The 17719-nt window shown below is 40.4% G+C and overlaps 1 pseudogene; it reads right to left on the bottom strand.

The window, feature by feature from the left end:
- Positions 1-5049: 5049 nt before the first annotated feature.
- The window catches only part of LOC149123502 (V-type proton ATPase subunit B, brain isoform pseudogene), a 73148-nt pseudogene continuing 60478 nt past the window's right edge, over positions 5050-17719 (bottom strand).

The following is a 17719-nucleotide window of genomic DNA, read 5'->3' as shown; positions in this document are numbered from 1 at the left end:
TTCTCACTGAGGAGTCAGTGGGAGGACACATCTTTGGAAAACCATATATTCATCGATCAAGGACTGTATTCTGTAGTGCTGCAAGGTGGGGATAAAGCTACTTAACAGATAAATGGTTTGACAATCAAATGCAATAATAGGGCTGGTGCTGTGGTATAGCTGGTTAAGCTGCTGCCTGTGATGCAGGCATCCCATTTAGGTCTTTCTTCGATTCCCAGCAGCTCCACTTCTGATCCAACTCCCTGCTGATATGCCTGGAAAAGGCAGCAGAAGATGGTCCAAGTGTTTGGGTCCCTGCCACCCACATGGGAGATCCAGAAGAAGCTTCTGGCTTTTGGTTCCTGGCTCATGGCTTCGGTCTGGCCTACCTCTGGCCATTGTGGCCATTTGAGGGGGTGAACCAGCAGGTGGAAGATTTCCAATAAAAAATTGCAATAATATATATGAAGTGATTTCAAGAAGTTTTTGGAAAATGAAATTACAAAATAAGTTTATTTCAGGACAAAAGCAATAGTACTTGGGCCCCTGCATCCATGTGGGAGACCCAGAAGAAGCTCCTGGCTTCTGGCTTCAGATTGGCTCAGCTCTGGCTATTGTGGCCATTTGGGGAGTGAACCAGCAGACGGAAGATCATTCTCTCTGTCTCTCCCTTTCTCTGTCTGTAACTCTACCTCTCAAATAAATCAAATATTTACCAAAAAAAAAGTTTAACCACAAATACATAAAAGGTAAGTATGTGAGGCAAAGGATGTGTTCATTAGCTAGGTGTGGTAATCATTTCAAAATATATTTGTATATCACTTATACCTAAAATACAAACAGGTAGAATAATATTTGTCAATTATACTTCAATACAGCTGAGGAAAATACTATTAAACTTTTTTCCTGCAAGAACTCCTTGGACCTTTAATTTGCTTGAGTATATTATGACTCTGAGGAGGAGTTTGTGGTTATATTTATCCCCCATTTTATAAAAGAGCTTTATGATGAAAACTATTTTTATGACAGAATTCCCAAAGATCACATTTCAGAAAATTCTGAACTACATTGTTTCTCAGGATTTCTTTTCCCTAACATTATGTCATTTGTTTAATATGTGGATTAAATGTCGATGTTGAACTCGATTTGTTGACTCAGTAATTAAGAAGGGAGAATAATATGGCCCTTGCCTTCAAGAAACTTTATTTTTTTTAAAGATTTATTTTTATTTACTTGAAAGAGTTACAGAGAGAGGTAGAGACAGAGAGAGAGGTCTTCCATCCTACGGTTCACTCCCCAGTTGGCCGCAACAGCCAAGCTTCTTCCAGGTCTCCCACGCGAGTGCAGGGGCCCAAGGCCTTGGGCCATCTTCTACTGTTATCCCGGGACACAGCAGAGAGCTGGATTGGAAGTAGAGCAGCCAGGACTAGAACCGGTGCCCAAACCGGATGCTGGTGCTGCAGGCCAGGGCGTTAACCCACTTCGCCATAATGCCAACCCCTAAGGGACTTTACATTGAGTTACCCTTTGTACTTGGAAGTTAATTTTTTCTAAATGTCCTTTAAGGGATACTGGCAGTAACATTCTCCAAACTACACAAGTCTAAGGAGCACACCCACATTGCCACGCACTAACTAACACTCCCAGACAGATCCCATCTGCTGCAAACATCCCCATCACCGACTTCACAGCAAAGAGAGTGACTTTATTAGACCTTTTCCAGGCTAGACAGGGAGATAAAAAAAGATTACGAAAATCAATACGTCATTTTTACACACTGGTCTACAGCCAGACAGCAGACTTCAAGCTCCAAGCCAAATCTCAGACCAGAATCTCTAACGTCACGTAACCTTCTCAATGAGCACCACTGAGATAATAGACACGAGCACGCCACTTACTGACATTTTGATTCGTCCTGAGCGAGTGCTCAGCATCTAAAAGAGAGAGAGCCACGAACGAGTTTCTGTTGCCTACTCCACCTTCAGAGGACGGAACTGTTTTCCTCTGCCAGCAAAGTCAGACATGGCACATTATCTAAGAAATGAATCAGCAAATGCCAGGGAAAGGGAGAATGAGGATAGATTCTGAACTTAGAACAACGAGAAGCATGTCCTTTAAGAACAAAGTAATGCTCACGAAAGCCACCGAGCTAGGCGTGAGTGATTGCCGCAGCCAGAGTGGATCAGAGCATGGGCTATACCCATGCCCCGGGGGACTGTGGCTTCTGTACGATAATTCACTCGTCCATCCCAGGCTGTCTCAAAGTGTTCTCCTGGGCCAACAGCAGGAGCAGCACCTGGGAATATGTTAGGGGGATTCTGGGGCCCCTCCCACATACCACCTGAATCTCTGACACTCTGTGGGTGGAACGGCAGAGTTTGTATTATTTAACGAGCTTGTTGGGTGATTCACTTGCACACTGCAATTTGAGAAGGACTAGTCTATCCAAATCATTACAACAATTGCATGGTAACTTTGTCTTTTCTCAGAAAATTTCACATTTAATAAAAAAAAAAGGATGAAAACCCTGTGTCTTTTCATATGTTTTGCTTACAGATGGCAATAGCTTAATTCTATGGGGAAAGTAAAAAAAAAAAAAAAAAAAGGATTAGCTAAAAACAGCCAGAAAAGAAGTATTGGCATCAGTTTTCAGGTTGTTATATATGCAAAAATGGATCTGACAAACAAGTGTCAGTGATTAGTATATTTGGCCACAACCACACACAGCTGCAGGTCAGAAGCATCATCTTCGTTGGCAAAGAGTTACACAAATAATTCCTTAATTATAATATTTGCTGGATACCTAAACAAAATGAATCATTAGTATTTAACTTATCATTTTTGAAAAATCCAATTGACTAGGATGTGTTGAAAATATATTAAATCAGATTCTGGGCCACTTTTCAACAAATGGTATTAGGACCTCATGTGTGGTTTGCTGCAAATAGAGGGGGTATTTCTTGAAACTGCTGAGGAAGATTTATACTTTCAAAATTTGGTTACATGATACAGCACTGGTTTAGCTGCCATTGCAAATCCATTAGGAATATACTGAATAGCAGCCAACCTGTGACAAAATGACCAACTCAAGCGAAACATACTTAGGTTTAGAGTCACAGAAATGTTTGTTCCACCCCCAGACATTCCCTACCAACAGCTTTGGCTGTGGCTCCCTGCTCTAGCATCAAGTGGCTTTGTTCCTGCTGCTCAGTTTAGTCCAGACGGGACCACAGCCAAGCCAGTCCTGTCCAATCAGCAGCTGTCTGCTTATCTGACCAGAACAGTTCCATGGGGCAAAGTTCCTCTCCCTAAGATAAGCAGTCCCCTCCATTCTGGGAAACCAATTGGCTCTGGAAAAAACAGCGTGTGCAGAGCAAGATTACAAGGGAAGCAGAAAGAGAAGCCAGAGCAGGACATGGTAGAGAAATAAGAATAAAGGTGGAAGGAGAAAAGGAAACAGTAAGGAAGAGTAGTCAGGGAAGATGAAGCAGGGGAGAAAACTGGAAAGTAATATTGTTGTTAACCAAACACAAAAAGGTTATTCAGTATTTAGAATATTGGCAAACCACGAATCTCTCCCATAAAAAAAAAAAAAACAGCAATAATTAAATGAAATGTCAGCCTTCTATGTCCCTATAAAAGCTCCACTTGTTTGGAAAACAAAGTAACAAAGTTTTCCTGTCCAATTCAATACAAATTACCTTTTTGTTTTGGTGTCAGTCAATCTTTTAAAATTTCTTATAATAAATGTGCAACAAACAGGCCTTTGTTTAAGGATATTTTAGCAATATGCCCAATTTTGGCAGTTAAACTTTAAGTCACATTTTACAAGCAAAAAAATGCATCTAAAATTGTGATCTGATTTCATTCTCTAAAGCAGCTAAGGTTGAATGAGTTTATTCTCTAGCATCTGTTTTTCAGAGAAGAATAAGGTGACCAATATAGTTGAGTTTTACTGATAGCTCTAGGAAACCTTTCTCATTCAACTCTGTGACCCATTAAATGGACCCCAGTTCATCACTTTCATTGACTGCAGAGACAGCACTGCACTCTGAGGGGAACAAAAAAATCACATTTCTGTTCAAGGTATTATTTCCAAATTTTATTTTATTTTTAAAAAGAAGTGACTGAACACATCTAGATGATTTTTAAAAGTGCAATTAGTATAAACTACTTTTAAATGTCAACTAATATTCATCATTATGGATAGCCTCCTATTAATCTCAGATAACTCATCACAAAAGGAAGAATATGCTTCAATATAATTTTATTTCACTATAAACATTAGGATTGATGAGTATCTAATCATACCTTATTTTTATCATTAACATTTAAATTACATGAATCCAAAACTCATAATTATGCTTAATTCTGACTCAGACAAAATCTTTGAAAGTTTTCTACTTAATGCACATTAATTGCATTATCCTTGCTATTTACAAATGTACTCTATTCCAAAACATTCTGCTTTTATATCATGTACTAATAGTAGCATTTCAAAATAAGACAATCATAAGTAAAAATAAATTTTAAAATAAAATTCTTGAACATACTATACAATTGGAATTATCAACTAGAAAGAGAAATGCAAGTACTATACTAACTTTTACTCTTTTATTGCACACATTTTAACTTGCAGATGCTGTCAAAGATGTTTAACTCTTTGAGCGATTATGCCACACAAGTAACCTATAACAATCAAAGCAACTTTATAACTCAACTATCCTGGAAGAAAAACACAATAATTATCTTGACTTGCATTTGAAAGATTAATTAATGCTTTTGTCAGTAAAATTTTCGGGGAAAATGATCCAAGATGGCTGAATAGGGTGAAGCCACACTGACTGCAGCTGTGCTAAGAAATAGAACAACAACAAAAAAAAGAGCACATTTCCCGGAATCTCACAGTGGAGATGTAACAAAAAAGAATGAAGACTTCGTGTGACAGTGAGGAAGAGACACAGCTGAGGCCAGCTGCCCAGCGCAGCCAGCTGCCAGCTGCCAGCTGGGAGTCACCATCTCACAAAGTCAAGGAAAGAAGAGATGGCTGAGTGCCTTGCCCACACAGCTTTAGCTGGGGAGAATTCCCCAGTCGCCCCCTGTAACTTCAGTCTGGGAGCCATCTGGGGTCTGAGCAACTGCTGGGCTCTGAGAAGGGAAGCCACATTGCCTCCCTTCCACCACAACCTGGAGAGCGCTGGGTTCTGCTTGGAAAATCAGGCAACTGATCTTGTCACTGCTGCCACTAGAAGCAGAGCCATTTGTGGGGCAGGCCGCGGGTTCCCTATATCCTGCAACAATGGGAGTTTTTTGAGCATTAGCACCAGAGCTATGTTCACTCATTCTATGTGAGTCAGGAGTCTGGGTGTTAGACCCAACAAGCAAACCATATAAAAAACCTGCTCCAACCCTGGGAGATCTGGGTAATGTCCTCACTATTCACTGCAACCCAGGACTGTAACAATCAGCTCTAATTTCCTCAATCCCATTAGAGTCTACCCTGTGGACTCAAAGAAGAACCTACCTGTTACAACCTTCTCTGGACCCTAAGCTGCCAGAGCAAATCTACTGTGTATCTGGTAGTCACCCTGAGGGACTGGAGCAGGTTCAATTTACATCCCCCAATCTCTGGACTAGGACTGTTGGTATTAGAATCTGAAGCCCCAGCTGCCCTCTGCTACCAAGACCTGAAGCAGGGGTCATCCACATCACACAGTCCTAGAGTCACAGCAGTTGATGCCACAAGCCCCAGTTTCACTCATGCTTGCCAGTGGGATGTATACAATCTGCCAAAATTGAGTCTTGAAATCAAAGAAAACCTAAATAACCATGACAGAGACTGAATCACTAGTAAAAACTCTCCTAACAAAGAAAAGCCCAGTACCTGATGGCTTTACTGCTGATTTCTACCAGAATTTTAAAGAAGCAACTCCAATTCTTCTCAAGCTATTCAACATATTGGAAGGGAGGGAATCCTCCCAAACTCCTTCTGAGAAGCAAGCATCACCTTAATTCCAAAGCCAGAAAAATTTACAACAAAAAAATTAACTATAGATCAATATACCTGATGAACATAGATGCAAAAATCCTCAACAAAATATTGGGAAATAGAAGCCAACAATACATCCTACAGATCACTAACCCAGACAGGTGGGATTTATCCCTGCTGTGTAAGGATGGTTCAACATTTGCCAATCAAAAAATGTGATACAGTCGGTGCCGTGGCTCAATAGGCTAATCCTCCACCTAGCGGCGCTGGCACACCTGGTTCTAGTCCCAGTCGGGGCGACGGATTCTGTCCCGGTTGCCCCTCTTCCAGGCCAGCTCTCTGCTGTGGCCTGGGAGTGCAGTGGAGGATGACCCAGGTGCTTGGGCCCTGCACCCCATGGGAGACCAGGATAAGTGCCTGGCTCCTGCCATCGGATCAGCGCGGTGCGCCGGCCGCAGCGCTCCGGCCGCAGCGGCCATTGGAGGGTGAACCAACGGCAAAGGAAGACCTTTCTCCCTGTCTCTCTCTCTCTCACTGTCCACTCTGCCTGTCTAAAAAAAAAAAGTAATACATCACATTGACAAATTGAAGAATAAAAACTACATGATTATTTCAATAAATGCAGAGGAAGTATTTGATGGAATACAACATCCTTTCATGATAAAATCCTTAAGCAAGTTGGATTTAGAAAGAATATTCCTCAACGCAGTTAAGACAACTTATGACAAACCCTCAGACAGCATCATCTTGCATGGGGAAAAGTTGGGAGCATTTCCACTAAGACCCAGAATCAGACAAGGATGTCCACTTTCAACATAGCTATTCAATATACTCCTGGATGGGGCCAGCCCTGTGGTACAGAGGGTTAACACCCTGGCCTGAAGCGCTGGCATCCCATTTGGGCACATGCTCCAGGCCCCACTGCTCCTCTTCCAATCCAGCTCTCTGCTATGGCCTGGGAAAGCAGTAGAATATGGTCCAAAGCCTTGGGCCCCTGCACCCACATGGGAGACCCGAAGAAGCTCCTGGCTCCTGGCTTTGGATCGGCGCAGCTCCAGGCATTGTGGCCATTTGGGGAGTGAACCATTGTATGGAAGACCTCTCTCTCTATCTCTCTCTCTCTCTGCCTCTCCTCTCTGTGTAATTCTGACGTTCAAATAAATACATAAATCTTAAAAAAAGAAAGAGAAATAAAGAAGAAAACAAGCAAGAAAGTAACTGGTTATAATGCCCATGCCCCACAGTGGAAAACCTGTATTTAGTCCCTTACTCTGACTCCTAACTCCTGTGCTATGTGCTCTCTGGAGGCAGTGATGAAGGCTCAAATATTTGGGTCCCTGTCACTCATATGGGATTCTGGAAGTGAGTTCCTAGTCCTGGCTTTGACACTGTCCCAGCCCCTTGTCACTGTGGCATTTGGGAAATTAACCAGTGAATAGGAGTTCTCTCTGTCTCTCTGTCTCTCCATGTCATAAATAAACAAATAAATAGATCAGGACAAATTCTAAGAAGGAATCATACAGTATTAAAATAAAAATACATAAATTTGCTAACTTACTAAATAAACTCAATAACATTTAATAAAATAAGCATGTTGATTGAATTCTTAAAAATAAAATGTTTTGATTATTGATATAATTATCCTTTGTGCTCCAATTAGCTCGTCCATTCATTTATTCATTTTTTCATAATTGTGTATACTTCATACACATTGGCCATTGCCTGAGCACTGATTGTACTAGGCCTTGAGAAAAGACACAGGTTAGCAACTCAGAAACTTTCCCCCTCAAGGAGTCTAATGAAAGAGACATTCAATAAAATGTAGATTTCAACATAGCCTAATCATGTATAGAGATAAAATGCATGTGCAGAGTACACTTAAATTTTCAGGCTAGGCCTTCTTTGAGGAAATGATATTTTGCTTAATAATGAACAGATCTGGTGAAGAAACATCCAAAGAGTTTAAACGTTTATGACAGGGTATGGGAAAGCATAGAGCTTTAAACCTATGTCAAATATTGGAGAAGGAATTTAATATGGTAGGATTTTCTGAAAAGAAATATTCACATCAAGGAGAAGAAGTCAAAGGCAGGGTGAGGCACCTGTCAGATCACAGGGTCTGGGTAATAAGTTAAGGCATGAAATGTTAGCCTAAATGTGATGGAGAGGCACTGCAAGACGTGGTTCAAATTACTTTTAAGAAATACGCTGGCAGCACACTGCAAACCTATGCTAGAGAGGAGACTATTGCATCAATCCAGACCACATGTGTTCATGTCTGAATTCAGGCAGTGCAAGCAGAAATTGAAGAGAGAAGCGAAGATGTAGGAAGTAGTAGAATCCTATAGGAGTTGGGAGTTCAGAGAATTACTGTGTTTGTGTGAGCATTTACACCTGCGTGACCTTTATTTATAGGCAGTAATTGGGGAATAATGTTTCCAATTAATAATAAGGAATAAATAGAAATAATAAAAAGGAATACATAACAATAAGGAAAAATAGAGCAATTCAAATATTATAGATGAGAAAATGTTTCAAAATGATTATGTATGATTTGCCAAAGATTCTAACCTAATTTTAACATTTCTACTGTAGTATTTTGACTTTTTCATCAATTCCTTCTGACCTGATTGATGGTTATATGAAGGGCTAATGACAATTAATATTTTATAAAAGTTCTCTGTTCACATCAAAATGGTTAAAAATAGCATGAACTACCTTTTTAGTAAATAAACCTGCCAAATTAGCCAACATTAAAATAAAATGCATGCTTCTTGCTTTATTGGGGTTCATAATCTTGCAGGAGAGACACACATAGAAAAAGAAATTTGCACAAAATTCCAAGGCAGAGTAATGAACATTTTATCTAATAATAGGTCCTAAATAGCCGGCTATGAAAGTGGGAGAGGACACTGAGGGAGATTTAAGACAAAAGATTAAACCACAGTTTTATGGACTGCCAATGCAGGTAATCATGGGAAAATTCATCTAAGAATCAATCAACCCAACTAATTTCCAAACATCCCCTACACTCAGCATTTTGACTGAAGATGTAAGCTACCAGAAATCTTAGTGATGTTAATGAGGTTTTCCAAAATCAGGAAGTGCTACAGGTATCTGAGGCATTAAAATAGAAGAGTTAAGGGTATGGACTCTGGAATTATAGAAATAAGTTTGAGTCTTGAATTTCTAATTTGCCATTAGTACTCAAACTCTCTGTATCTCAGTCACCTCATTTATAAAACATTATACTGACGTACAGATGAATAGAGATGTATAGACTCCTGGAACAGAGTAGAGTGCTCAGAAATGAATCCCTGCATCTGTAATCAACTGATGTTGGACAAAGGTGCTGTGATCATTTTTGTCCGATGGGGAGAGGAACGTCTTCCATAGACAGTGCTGGGAGGTCTGGATATGCACATGCAAAAGAATGAAGTTGGACTGTTAGCTCACAAAATACACAAAAAACAATTCAAATGGGTGAAAGACATAACCTAGGACCTGAAAGCATAAAACTATCAGAAGAAAATAGACTTTGACATTAATCTGGGCAATGATCTCTTAGCTATGACCTCAAAAGCACAGGCACCAAAAGCAAAAGTAGATAATGGGATTACATTAAAGTAAAAAGATTCTGTAAAGCAAGGGAATAAATCAAAAGATGAGAAAGACAACCAAAGAAATAGGAGAAAATTATTTGCCAATTGTATGCCTATCTGATGGAAGGTTAACATCCGAAATATATAAAGAACTCCCATATCTCTATTGCAAAAAAATATAAATAATATAATTTAAAAATGGACAAAATACCTGAATAAACACTTTTCATGAGTAAACAAGGGCATGCTTTTGGCACCTTAGTTAAATTGCTGTTTGAGACACTTGTATCCAAATGCGTGGGTTTCAATCCCAACTGCACTTGCAGCCCAACTTCCTGATAATGCACACCCAGCAGCTGATAACTCAAGAAATCAGGTCTCAGGATCAGCATTGTGACACAGCAGGTAAAGCCACTCCCTGCAGTGCCAGCATCATAGGTGGGCACCTGATTGTGTCCTGGCTGCACCACTTGTGATCCAGCTCCCTGGTAATGGCCCGAATACTTGGGCAACTGCCACTCATGTGGGAGACCCAGGTGAAGCTCCTAGCTCCTGTCTTTGGCCTGGCCCAGCCCTGGCCATTGCAGCCATCTGGAGAGAGAACCAGTGGATGGACATTCTCTCTCCATGTCTGTCCTTCTCTCTCTGTAACTGTGACTTTCTAATAAATAAATAAATAATTCTTTTTTAAAAAAAAGAAGGAGTTGGGTCCCTGTCACCCATATAGGAGAACCTAGATTGAGTTCCAGACCCCTGCCTTTGGTCTGGCCCAGCCTTGGCGGTTGTGGGCATTTGTGGAGTGAACCTGCAGATGGAAGCCCCCCGTCTCACACACACACACACACACACACACACACACACCTTTCTCTTTTTCTCTCCCTTCCTGCTTTTCAATTCAATTAAATGAACGAATGAGTAAACTAAACTGCAAAAAAGAAAAACAAACAAGTATGTAAAGAATGGTGAAAATAACTAATCATTAGGAAAATGCAAATCAAAACAATAATGAGAAGTCACATCATACCTGCTAGGATGGCTGTTATCAGAAAGATAAAAGATAGGCCGGTGCCTCTGCCTGTGGCGCCAGAACCCCAGGTTCTAGTCCCGGTTGGGGCACAGTTCTGTCCTGGTTTCTCCTCTTCCAGTCCAGCTCTCTGCTGTGGCCTGGGAAGGCAGTGGAGGATGGCCTAGGTGCTTGGGCCCTGCACCCACATGGGAGACCAGGAGGAAGCACCTGGCTCCTGGCTTCAGATCAGTGCAGCGCACCGGCCGTAGCGGCCATTTTGGGGGGTGAGCCAATGGAAAAGGAAGACCTGTCTCTCTCTAACTCTGCCTGTCCAAAAAGAAAAAAAAAAAAAGACAAAGGATAACAAGTATTCATGAGAATCGTGAGTAAAGTGTACCCTTGCACACTACTGGTGGAAGTATAAGTTGGTACAGTTATATGTAACAATACACAGGTTCCTCACAAAATTAATGATTGAGTACCATTTCTTTGTATTTATTATCTAAAGGAATTGAAATCGGCTTTTCAGAGATATTTGCTCTCTCATGGTTATTGCATTATTCACAATAGCCAGGATATGAATCAATCTATATCCATTAGCAGATGAATAAAGAAAATTAGGGAATACATACACACACACACACACACACACACACAGGTATTTCACACACACATACATACAGGTATTACACAAAGATTCTGGAAATTGACTTAAAAGATAAGATTATTTTGGTGCAAAAGAAATGTGAAATCCATGCATAAGTTTTTCATAACATACTTTTTATGTTTTTTCAAGATTTATTTATTTATTTGAAAGGCAGAGTTACAAAGAGGCATAGGCAGAAAAAGAGAGAGGTCTTTGATCTGCTGGTTCACTCCCCAGATGGCTGCAAAAACCATAGCTGAGCCGATCCAAAGCAGGGGCCCAAGGACCTGGTCCAACTTCTACTGCTTTCCCAGGCCATAGCAGAGAGCTGTATTGGAAGTAGAGCAGCTGGGACTTGAACTGGTGCCCATATAGGATGCTGGCTCTATAGGAGGCAGCTCTACCCACTATGCCACAATGCAGCTGTCCCCATAACACACATTTTTCATAAATTTTTAAAGATCCTTCATCTACAGGAATGTCACAAATATTTTTCCATCAAAATAAACATTCTAATTAAATTTTTCCACAAAATTTCTGGAATATCTTCATACATATGTATATATGTATACACATATACATGCAGACACAGACACATGTATATATAATCAAATAGTAAAAAGAAGAAAATACTACCATTGCAAATCATAGATGCATCTGGAAGACATTATATATTTGCTGAAATAAATCAGATTTTAAAAAAAATACAAATACTACGTGATTTCAGTACATGTGCAGTCTAGGCTAGGGGGAAATGGTAGTGTTTGCCGATGGGTGTAGTTTTAGTCATGAAAGATAAATAAGTTCTGGGGATCTAATGTACAGCAATGAGGTTATAATTAACATTAAATTATTGCAGTTAATATTTGCAAAGCATGAAATTTTAGATGTTCTCATCACAAGTACACCTAAGTGGGATCTATCTGAGTTGATTGATATGTGAATTAACTTGACTGTCATGATCATTTCACAATGTATATCAGATCATCAAATAACAATTGTAAATATGTACATTTTATTTGTCAAATATATCTCAATAAAGTGAAAAGGCACTCACAAAATAAGAAAAAATACGTTCTCATCACATATTTGATAAGAAATTTTCGTCTAGAATGTATAAGGAATTCTTGCAACTCAATAACATAAAGGTAAATCTGGGGCCAGCATTGCAGTGCAGTGGATTAAAGCCCTGGCCTGAAGTTCCAGCAACCTATATGGGCGCTGGTTCTAGTCCCTCTTCCAATCCAGCTCTCTGCTATGGCCTGAGAAAGCAATGGAAGATGGCCCAAGTCCTTGGGCCCCTGCACCTGCATGGGAGACCCAGAAGAAGCTCCTGGCTCCTGGCTTCATATAGGTGCAGCTCCAGCCATTTCAGCCATTTGGGGAGTGAACCAGTGAAAGGAAGACCTTTCTCTCTGTCTCTCTCCTCTTTCACTGTCTGTAACTCTATCTCTCAAATAAATAAATAAAATCTAAAAAATCTTAACTGCTGCCTTTTGTGCAGCAGTTAAATCATTTCTTGTGATGCCTGGATTCTGTACCAGAATTACTGGTCTGAGTGCCAGCTAGTCTACTTTCTGATTCATCTTCCTGTTAACACCCTGGGAGGTAGCAGGTGGTGGCTCAAGTACTTAGATCCCTGCCAGCCACATGAGAGACCTAGATTGAGATCTGGGTTCCTGGCTTTGGACTGGGTTAGCTCTGGCTATTGTGGGCATTTGTGGAGTGAACCCATAGATGGTAGTCTCACTCTCTCCTATCTCTCTCTCTTTCTCTCTCTCCATTTCAAATAAAAAATTAAAATAAATAAAATTTTTTAAAAATACTGATGGGCCATGAAGTGAAAAGGCAGACAGAAGCTTTGCTTAAAAAAATAAAAAATAAAAAATAAAATAAAATAAAAAAAGGGGGCAAGGAAATGTTGATAGACACTTACCCAAAGAAGATAAACAAATGGATGGTAAACACAAACCATAGTGAAATACCACTTCTCAAGTATAAGGATGGCTGTGATACAAAAGACAGGATAAGACAAAGAAGAAAAAGCACTTTCCCAAAGCCTGGCAAGGACATGGAGATATTGGAGCCCTCATGTATTGCTCATGTGATTGTAATGTGGTGCAGCTGTTTTGTAAAACATTCGAGATTTCCTCAAAATGTAAAATATAGAACTGGCCGGCACCGTGGCTCACTAGGCTAATCCTCCACCTAGCAGCGCCAGCACACCGGGTTCTAGTCCCAGTCGGGGCGCCGGATTCTGTCCCGGTTGCCCCTCTTCCAGTCCAGCTCTCTGCTGTGGCCCGGGAGTGCAGTGGAGGATGGCCCAGGTGCTTGGGCCCTGCACCCCATGGGAGACCAGGAGAAGCACCTGGCTCCTGCCATTGGATCAGCACGGTGCGCCGACTGCAGCACACTGGCCGCGGCGGCCATTGGAGGGTGAACCAACGGCAAAGGAAGACCTTTCTCTCTGTCTCTCTCTCTCTCACTGTCCACTCTGCCTGTCAAAAAATAAAAAAAAAAATTTAAAAATATATAGAATTATCAAATGACCCAGCAATTGCGGTTCTAGGTATACACCTGAGCAAAAGAAAACATACATGGTCATTACAACATGAACATAAATGTTTTAGAAGCATTATTCATAAAGGTTGAAAAATAGAAACAACTCAAATGGCCATTAAACAACAAAAATGACTGACAGTTAATGAATCTGGGGTTTCTTTTTAATGTGGTAAAACTAGCCCAATTTTATTTTGGTGATGTTTGCATAATTCAGTGAATATATGAAGCCATAAGAACAACCCTGAATTGTTCTTTGAATTGGGTGAATGGCGGGTATGTGAATTAGGTCCCAGTAAAGCTGTTTAACAAAGAAACTTGAGAATGGGGGCATGACAAATCAAACAGTCTTATTTCCTCAAATTCTCACACTTCAGTTATATTCTCTGCTTCCTAGGCAGATACCTGGACATTAAATTACAATCAAACGCTGCTTGACAGGTGCAGATTTAGAACAAAGAATTTTAGTCACCTAAGCAAGTTGCCAACACTTCTTTGGTTAAGGAGACAGACCAACCTGCCAAAGGCTTTAGATTCTGGGCCCACTGGTCTAGTCTCACTCCCTCCAGAACTCCAGGCAAGAGTGCAATTCTCCTTACTTATGTTGTTGTTTTCTGTGCTGACTGCAGGTTTTTCCATGGACATCATTTTATTTAACATCTTGCTAATACCACGGAGTAATCAGAATTTCATTTTTCACCAAAAACTCTGCTAAACTCCAGGCTATTCACTAATTCTGTAACTAGAAGCTGCCTCATAGTCACCCAATTGTGAGGATGCTTTTATCCATTCACAACTTCATTCCCTCTGACTTTGTTTACCAAAACAAACCTTACTCTTTAATTATAAATTCTTGTTATATCTTGCTGCTACCCATATGTCCTAGTGCTTATGAACACTGCCATTTGTTTTATTATTATTGTATTTCTTTGATGTACATTAGGGTTTGTTATTGGCATTGCTAATTCATAGACAAAGAAACTGTGACCCAAAGACGTTGCAAAAATGATTAAGCCAACATATATAGTCAACAGCAAAACTGACTTCTTTTGTATTTCATTTACTAAGATTTTATTTTATTTTACTAAGCTTTATTTCCCCAGCATCTGCCCCCCTCAGTTCATACAGATGTGTCCTGTGCCTTTCACTCTTGCAGATGGGAATGAGTGGATTCCTTGAGGTGAATGAATAAGTCTTATGTATTTATTCATACGAAGAGACTACAATAGGAACAAGGCATTTGCTTCTTTTGAACTTTTTGTTAAAATATGTTCCCAAATGAGGAATAATCTAAAACTGCTCCGGTATTTTCAAAAATGGATTCAATTATTGCTTTCAGAGACCTAGAAAATCCTGGCTTCTGCCCAGAGTGTGCTAGTGGCACGAAAATGGGAAGATTAGCAGGGATCTGACTGGAAAAGCCTGCAATGAGTTATGAAACAGTCTGCATGTGCTTTCTAATAGCTAGTAAATGCAGTGCCATGTTTTTAAATAAATAATTTGCAGCTATGATCAATAATTCAGGGAAAGCCTAATTGACACAAGAAGATACATTCTCTTCTGAGGAAACCACAGGTTTTAGTTTTCCTCTTCAAGGTATTTGCCTGCAGGAGATGAGAGTAACTGCTCTGCAATATTCTCTATAATAGCTTTACGGTTCTGCAGATCTTACCTATAAAAGTAAAATACATTTCCTGCAAAATGTGCTAGATAGTTGCCTCTATCGCCCTGTTCTTATCCTTTAATTAAAAATTGTTGTAGTACTGGGTGTTTTGATCTAGTGGTTGGGAAACCAGCTAAAACACCCCTGATCCCACATCATATACATGGGTTTGATACCCAGCTCTGGCTCCTGACTCCAGCTTCATGCTAATAGGATACCTAGGAGGTAGCAGGTGATGGTTGGAGTGGTTGGGTTCTTGCCATAGATATGGGAGACCTAGTTTGAGATCTCAGCTCCTGAAGATGGCCCAGCCCAGCCCAGCTCCAGCCATTGCAGGCATTTGGAGATTAAAGCATTAGCTGAGAACATACTTTCTCTCCTCTCTGCCTTTCAAATATATTTTTAAATTTTGTTGCAAAAACCAGTTACTTTCCACTTTTTAATGGAAGTGTTTCCTGCACAAGGCTACAAAATAAAATGGTAACTTCATGGGATAAAAATTTAAGTGGGGACAGAATGAGAAGTCTTCACAAAAATACTATCCAAAGCAGAGACTAGGGATTGTAACACCAGAGTACTGGGCATTTGGGTCTTGATTTTTCAAGAAATGTGCCTGTAGGGAAATTCAAAACTAGTAGAAAGAACAAGTTTCCTTACAAAAGGATAACCAGGACATACAATGGAGTTCAAATTGCGGCCAAGATCAGGGGAGACTGTTAAGTGTAAAAAGTTGATATTCTAATAGGCAGGAAATCCTATGGGCTTAAAGCAATTTATATGATGGTAACGGAATTCAAAGTCTCAACAGAATAATGCAAGGAAGAGAAACAAATAAAGTTTCAACTTACAAACCTAGAACTCGCCCTAGATTTCTTTTTTATTTCAGAATTTATTTTATTTATCTGAAAGGCAGAGTGACAGAGGAAGAGGGAGAGATGGAGAGAAAGAGAGATCGTTCACTCTCCAAATGGCTCCAATGCTTGAAGCTGAGCCAGGCCAAAGCTATGAGTCTGTAACTCCATCCGGATAACCAATATGGCTGGAAGGTATCTGAGTCCTTGGATGACTTTCTACTGTTTTCCCAGCTGCATTACCAGGGAGCTGGATTGGAAGCAGAGCAGGCAAGACTCAAACTGATGTTCTGATATGGAATGCCATTGTCATTGAGGGTGGCTTAAACCGCTGTGCCACAATTCCTAGATTTCTTGTTTTCCCTTTTTCTCCATAGCTAATGAGTCACCAAGTTATATCAACTAGAAATTTCTTAGATACTTCTCTGTATGACAATTGCCCTCATCATTCCTTTCAATTCCTACAAAAGACCTTACAGGTTCTTTGTCACCTGCTGTAACTTCTTCTGCTATGTCCTGCACACAGCTGCAGAAGTGATCTTTCTATCCTAGGAATTTCTTGTCTTAAATCTGTCAAATACTTCCTATTGACTGCAGGGTGAAATACTAAACTTTGCATGGCTCTCATTAGTTGGATATGACTTGACTCTGATGAGCCCTTCATACTCTCTTGTCCCAGATGAACGTAAGGATGCTGCTACTCTCCAGAGAAGCCAGTATCTTTTGGGACTAAGTAACTGAATATTGCACCATCTCTGCCTCAATGGAATGCCCTTCACTTACCTTCATTTTTTTTTAAGATTTTATGATTTATTTGAGAGGTAGAGTTACAGACAGTGAGAGGGAGAGACAGAGAGAAAGGTCTTCCCTCCATTGGTTCACTCCCCAGGTGGCCGCAATGTCCAGAGCTGTGCTAATCCGAAGCCAGGAGCCAGGTGCTTCTTCCTGGTCTCCCATGCAGGTGCAGGGGCCCAAGCACTTGGGCCATCCTCCACTGCCCTCCTGAGCCATAGCAGAGAGCTGGAGTGGAAGAGGGACAACTGGGACTAGAAAAGACATCCATATGGGATGCCAGCGCCACAGGTGGAGAATTAACCTACTGTGCCTCGGAGCCAGCCCCCACTTACCTTCATTTTACCTGATCATCACCCACCTGTCTCTCTAAACTAACCTCAGAATGTGTTTCATCTAGAATGACTCTGTTAACCTATCATCTGCCTTCCCAAGTCCTACTTTTCTTAAATTTAATATTCAAACCTATAATATTGTATTAACTCCTATATTCACTGTTAGTTATAGTCTTTCTCACTATTCCTTGTGGGCAGTCAAGGTGTATTTCTTTTATCACTTTTCATGCATGGCCCAGGACTCTTAAGCAAGTCTTAAGTAGGTTTCAACACATAGCCCAATTCACTGGTACCTAA

The sequence above is a fragment of the Oryctolagus cuniculus genome, chromosome 11 (assembly GCF_051225735.1).
Source record: "Oryctolagus cuniculus isolate XC-2025 breed Fujian yellow rabbit chromosome 11, ASM5122573v1, whole genome shotgun sequence".
In the NCBI taxonomy this organism is placed as follows: Eukaryota; Metazoa; Chordata; class Mammalia; order Lagomorpha; family Leporidae; genus Oryctolagus; species Oryctolagus cuniculus.
The sequence above is the reverse complement of the archived record's forward strand: the minus strand, read 5'-3'. Positions and strand labels throughout refer to the sequence as shown.